Source organism: Trematomus bernacchii, unplaced genomic scaffold (assembly GCF_902827165.1).
Source record: "Trematomus bernacchii unplaced genomic scaffold, fTreBer1.1, whole genome shotgun sequence".
In the NCBI taxonomy this organism is placed as follows: domain Eukaryota; kingdom Metazoa; phylum Chordata; class Actinopteri; order Perciformes; family Nototheniidae; genus Trematomus; species Trematomus bernacchii.
Genome location: NW_022988098.1, coordinates 4,611,732 through 4,618,733, shown reverse-complemented (window position 1 = coordinate 4,618,733; position 7,002 = coordinate 4,611,732).

The window sequence follows — 7,002 nt, the reverse complement described above, 5'->3', positions numbered from 1 at the left end:
CCTCGTCGCCCGTCAGATCTTCTTCTGTGAGTTTAGGTTTAGAAGATAAATTAAGCACATGGGTTAAAGGTTGTTTTGGTTAGCCGCCACATCTTTCTGATTAAGACGTTAAGCTCTTTCAACAATTTTGTTTTCATTTCAGCGTGTTGACAAAGTGGCCTAAAAATGTACTGTAGTACCTATAACCTGTTTTTAAGCTAGGATATATAGTGTTAAAATTGCTAAACATTATTTGCTTGTATAATAAGGGTTTATAGTAATTCTCCAATCCATTCTCATTAGTTGTTTCTCAGAGTTTGGTCCAGTGAAAATACATTTGTGTAACTGCACTTGCATTTACTGCTTAGCTGACTGTCACATTTGGTTTGAAAAGAACATCCTGTGAGAAAAACGCCCCAAAAACATGATAAGGCCCCTTTAAATCTGTTTACCTCGTTTGCCTCTGACTTTTGTTCTTTCAGTCGAAACCAATGTTGCTTGAGACACTTACTTTGTCTTCATGTCATCATTCTCTCTTTTTTCTTTTTATGGGGGGTGGGGGACTCCTGTCAGGGGAATCAATCTACAGGACCAGAAGAGGGCAGGAGTGACACAGCGTCCATCGCTCACCCACATGGCCTCGTTCTGCTGCTGACGGTAAGCCCTGCGATGATGGGAGGAGTGCGTGACAAGATGAGCCAGAGAAGTGATGGGCTCTCTCCATCACAGCCAAGGCCCTGTCAGCACGTCTCCAACAGGACTTTTCCCTACTCCAACTTTGCCCCAACTTCTTCTTCCTTTCTCTGTTTCTGTCTTTCTCCACCTGCAGAAGTCTTCACGTTAAAGAAGAAGCAGGTGATCATTTAGTGCTGAAAAAACAAGACTGCCTGCGGAGACCTCTTGGTGGGGAGTGATGACGTATTTTCGTAGGCCGACCCTGAAGAAAGTGTAAATACAATCGGCCGAAGAAGAAAGCTAAGATTAGGCTACAAACAAACTACATCCGGGTCACATGGCTACGTGTCGCTAACGCTAAATTAATATTCGACTTGATGACGCAACCGCTGTTTTATAATATATAAATGAACAAGCTTTCAACCAAACAAACACGTTCAAAATGTATTTCCAGGTTTTAGGACTCATTCCTGCACAACTCTTACACCAAATACATAAAGTATCCTTAATTTGCTTCACATTGACATCGATTACAACATTATAAAAGTCTTATATATTTGTAGGACAACACAATTACAAAACGCCATTCTGCATGATGAGTACTTTTAACTTTAGTTACTGAACTTAGTACTCAACTTAGTCATTGTAATGGAGTATTCTTCCACCACTGGACCTTGATGAACGCCGTAAAATGTCTTCTTTCAGACCCCACCTGTCAGTAAGGGAATAAATAGCCAACAGCTGCATAATTTGTAAATCAAATGATGAACAAAACATGGTGAATTTCTTTTTGAGCAACCTGCTGCTGGTATGGTGCGAGTAATCAGAGAGCAGTCTTTGCTTCTGAGTGCTTCTCTGTTTATGGGCAGCACTTCATGAGCATCAGCTGAATACTAAACGCTCATCAGAGAGGGTGGCTGGCCAGAGGCCAGAAAGCAGCACAAGTAGCAGCTGTGTTGTGCTCCATCAGGATACAAAGATCCACAGAGCCACTGACTTCGAACCCAAAATCCTGCACTATCTATACAAAACACTATCTCCACTTTGTACTGCCATTTCTCTTCATTAAATACAACAGTGGCCAACCACAAGTCTGCTGCTGATTGGACACCCCCATTTTTTGGCCAGCAACATAAAAAAAAGTGGGCGAGAGCATGCTAAGCTTAAAAATAGATGTGAAACACAAATGAAACATTCCTGAATATGGCCACCCACGCCCTCTGAAAATATCCAGATAATTATTTTACAGTAAAACGATGCATATGTCTTGTGTCTTTAATAACTGAATCATCAGTGGTGGAAAAAGTACTCAGATCTTTTACTAAATTAGCAATCCCACAGTCTAAACATTCTCAAGTAAAAGCAGCCTTGAGCAGTAAAAAAGGACAAAGAAAGCTATTTTATAAACCAAATAAACTGTCCATCCTTATTTGATGGACTGGGTTTGCTAAGAAATGCAGTGATGAGGTGTTTTTATAGGTAAGTTAGCATCGTAAGGAATACCAATGTTAGGCTATAAACAAAGTGCGTGACAGTCACGTGGTTCTTCATTTACCCGGCAAAGCTAAAGGTGGAGGTTGTTCGGCATGATGATAACTTCACGAAGTGGGGGTATTTACTGATGTATTTTATGTCATAGAACAAAATGTGAAAATCTATTAAGCTTGTGTTAAGCACATACATTATTTCAGGCTTCTAACCACAAACACAGTCAAAACGCTGACTCCAGATTTTTCCAATTCAAGGTTCAAGGACTCATTATTTCACCAGATGGTCACAATTTGGTTAGGTTTCAGTTAAGTAAGGTTTACCGCCAAACATTCATGGTAAGCTAGCTTTAGGTACAAAACTAAGTCATTCGTTTTAGAAAGAAGATCAAGCATTTGGTTAAAATAAGTGAAGTATTTTGTTATGAAACATATCGTAACACAAAATGTTACATAGCATTGCTTTCTACCCGCTCCACCCGTTCTTTGCCTTCTTTGCTCCCTCTGCTCAGGTGCTCCTGCACTAATGAGCCATATAAAAGGGAAGCTGAAGGAGAAGGAGCCTCTCTCTCGTTTGCTGCTCTCACCGCAGTACTCATCCTTAGTTTAGGATTTTACTCTTTATTTTGTCTTAATTATGGCAATTGAAATGTCCCAATTTCCTCTTTGCAGTTGGTAGCTTTCTGGTTTCTTGTCGCGTCTGTCTTTCATAACAATGAACAAAACTAAAAAGCAATTCAAAGAAAGATTTTGTTAAAAGCTACATTTAAAGTCAGGTGTCAAAATTAACAATGTATCCTGAAAAGGAGATGAGCAATGTTCACATAAAAACGTCCGCAAGGTTGTGCAATAGCTTCTAAATATATCCACAAGGTCAAATGTAAACTGATTTATTCCTTTATAATGAATGGTAGTATCTTCATATTGTGAATAACGTCCCAATGCATGCTGTTAATACATATTAAACACATGGGAGGTTGGCTTCATTCATCTTTGAATATCTATCAGTAGTAGAAATACTATCTCTTCATATGCAAATGTGTGGTGCTTTGATATTTAAATATGCTAGTGTAGTCTTACATGTTGTATGCATATTTATTAATTTATGCTGTTTGGGTTGTGAATGGATACATACAGTAGTGGTGTCCTTTTAAAGTAGATATTGTAACATTAGCATTTTAATTACTTGCTTGGAGGAAAGTACGTGAAATGGGGAAAGAGGTGGTTGTGAGGTGGATTTAGTTCTCGTGGGAAATGTAAGGCTTCAGGTCATAGGCTGAGGAAACTACGCTAAAACTGTGATAGTCTTATTCTGTGTAGGTACATGTTTCAGCTATTTCAGGGTCATCAAAGGGAAGTGTAAGAGCCAAATAAAAAGTGAAATAGTAGAAAAAGATGGCTTAAGTTGAGTCAGTATTAAGAAGCCATTTATGTTGTCGAATGAAAACAGATGTGTTGGTCAGCTTTCACTATAAGTGGTTAGTTTTCCATCCAAATAGAGTCAAACCCAGACCTGGCAACAGACCTAAATCCATGGGTGGTATTCGATTAGAGAGGGCGGGACAAATGCAAAAATAATAGGTGGCCCTGGGACATCAGTTTATTGAGCTTTCTGATGAATTACAAGCATAATTCCCAATCTACACGTAGCATAGGTGCACCTTCAATTTCACTGACCTGAAAACAAAGATATATATTCACATTTAAGAAATGGAAACACATTTTTCCAGGGTGTTGCCAATACGTTGAACCGGTTTCGGCCCAGTAGAGTGATAAAGTAGGAACAATATAAGCATTCACGCTACCCGCACCTCTAAAGGCGGTTTCGGGGGTATTTTGATGCTTATTTATGTGTTCAGGCTACTCATTTACATAATATATATATATATCAATCACTGAAAAATGTAAATGTGTAACATTACCGCAAAAACGCATGTTTATTTTGATCATTAAATATGCGTTTTTTCTGACAGACTGTAATGTTACGACTATCTCACATATATATATATATATCTCTTCAGCTTACATTACAAATATGTTCGGGCTTACACGTTCTTTTAATATACTTTACATCCATGGTCTACTCATTGACAATAATAACACTGATTTCTCCTGGGAGGGCCACAATCCTGGATGGGTAGGCCTGGCCCCCCAGCGACCGCCGTCTGGTCATACCTAAGGAGATATGATTGTGGCAGGTGAAGTGGCATAAACAGTCGGTGTCTATTTGGATGGATCTGGTCCTGGTGTGTGGTCACTCTCTGAAAATCTTCCTTGCTTTGAATTCCTGCAAAGAGAGAATATGAAGGACATCTGCTCTCGGCTAATTAGAGGGTATTTTTGCCCTCATCATTTGTTTCCTTTGGACACGCTGTATCTCTCCGAGGCCACATGCACTGATGGAGGCTATTTGCATTTCTTACGCCCATTATTTGTGTGATTGAAGCGGCACATGAGACGGAGATTTTTAACACCTGTGACAAACGGAGGGGGAAGTAATGCAGGGGCCTGTCAGTCAATAACCTGCTCTTTGCTAACAATGAAAAATGAATTCCAATAAACAAAAACTTTTCATAATTGGAGTCTTTAATACACTTTAATTGAAACATTGTGAATCATTATTAATAATTATGCAGGTCAAACTTTTATTACCGACATTTACCCCCCTTCATAAAAACTATGCATTACATTATTGCACACCACGATTTCTTGTTAATTTTAATAACAGGAATCTCGTAAATAACTCTACGAGCTATAAAGATATCGCCTTTAATATCTGCACAGCTCTCCTCTTTTCATCTGAATACTGCACACATTTCATTGTATTTTTACGAGTGTTTTGTCATATTATACTGTACTAAGTTTTTTGTATAATAATATTTCTCTATAATTTTTATGTAACAAAACGTTTTTATAATAGTTTTTGGGTATTTTTCTCGCAATTTATCTTCTTATACTGTGTTTTTGTATACACCATACAAACTAAAGCAAATGTCTTGTATGTGTTAACCTACTTGGCAATGAGACTGATTCTGATATCTAATTTTTCCTCTGAAGCATTGTATACGTTTTGAACTAAAACGGTTAATGAATTTGACCTCAGACAATATTATTGTAAACATTTCCTCACTTGGTAATACTCTGAATGCATGGAGGTGATCATGAACCTCCTCCAGGACAGTCTGCAGCAGCGGTGTGTCCTTCCCCCAGGTGAGGAGGAGCTGACAGAGATAGTATTGATCACCATTGAGCTTCCCCAGATCCTCTGTGATGGACTGATTGCTCTGCTTGGTGCTACTGCAGCTCTCCAGACTGATCGCTGTCCTTGAACACTGCTGTCTTTATATATATACATACATACATACAGTGTGTGTGTGTGTGTGTGTGTGTGTGTGTGTGTGTGTGTGTGTGTGTGTGTGTGTGTGTGTGTGTGTGTGTGTGTGTGTGTGTGTGTGTGTGTGTGTGTGTGTGTGTGTGTGTGTACGTGACATCATGATCCACATGAGACACATATTACTGCTCACATAACTCTATGTAAAAGTTAATAGTTGGTATGCCCACATCCTCATGGTCCTGTATTGGAATATCGATAGGGATCAGGTCATACAAAATACACAAAAAAACAGAAAACATTGTCTCACTCAACCCTCTGATTGGACCATGGTGTTCATGCAACAACAATGGTGCCTTAACATGCAGGAAGTTTCATTTACTATGCGTTCAGAAGTTCTGGCAGCTTGTTTCATAAAAAAATGACACTTCAATTGAACAGCAGCGATGTGTCCTAGAAACAACATACTCTGGATAACCAACAGACCAGACCTCACTGTTTTTAGAAGTAGAAACACATGTGCTAATTTTCTTATTTCTCCTTGCATTGCTTTAGGGAATAGAATATTTTTAAATGTGTTGTTATTCATCTGCGTTTCATTTGTTAACCCTCTGGTACAGAACCTTCATTTATCAGCTTGTTTTGTCAAATAAATTACCATATGTGTTTAATTTAGTACATTATGTTGTACACAACATAAAAGGAACTGGCAGAAGTCTTAATACTTATTGTTTGTCAATATTATCGTTTTAATAGTTTAATAGGATTGGCCTTTAATAAAAAATGTTGACAGGCAGCACCTTTATTCAATTATGGCAGTCAATGTAACCCTTTAGATTCTTCTTATCTCACAATAATATGTTCGTTATGTAGAGACTCTTGAGACAGTGGTGAGAGATGAGCTGAAATACACACACACACACACACACACACACACACACACACACACACACACACACACACACACACACACACACACAGACAGACAGACAGACAGACAGACAGACAGACAGACAGACAGACAGACAGACAGAGGGAGAGAGAGAGAGAGAGAGAGTGAGAACTCCCGCAGCACTAAGACATTATCCTATTTGTCACAGAATTGTATGTGGGGGCTTTAATTAATTATGCTTCTGCTGCTGGAACATTTAATTAGATATGCTAATTCTGGGAGTAAAATTATTTTTGTGGCCTGCTGCCATATAGAATATCTGACAAGATATACTGTCCAGCAGCAACATGATTGCTACTATCAGGTGTTTAAAGGACATATTACACCGCTATTTTGATTGGTCAATTGCAGGTTACAGGGGTTATAATCTTTAGCTAACAGGCTGCTGCTAAGGAGAAAAGACCGTTGCTATGGAGTATCAAGTGACTATGTGCAGTCATATAAATCCGCAGAAAGAAGTCCCTTCGATTTAACGTCAGCCGTGGATAAAAACACCACGGAGTACTTTTTGAATATTCATTTTTATATTTGTGGAGAGAACTACATTTGGATTCATGATAGCTAAACTTTCCGCAGTT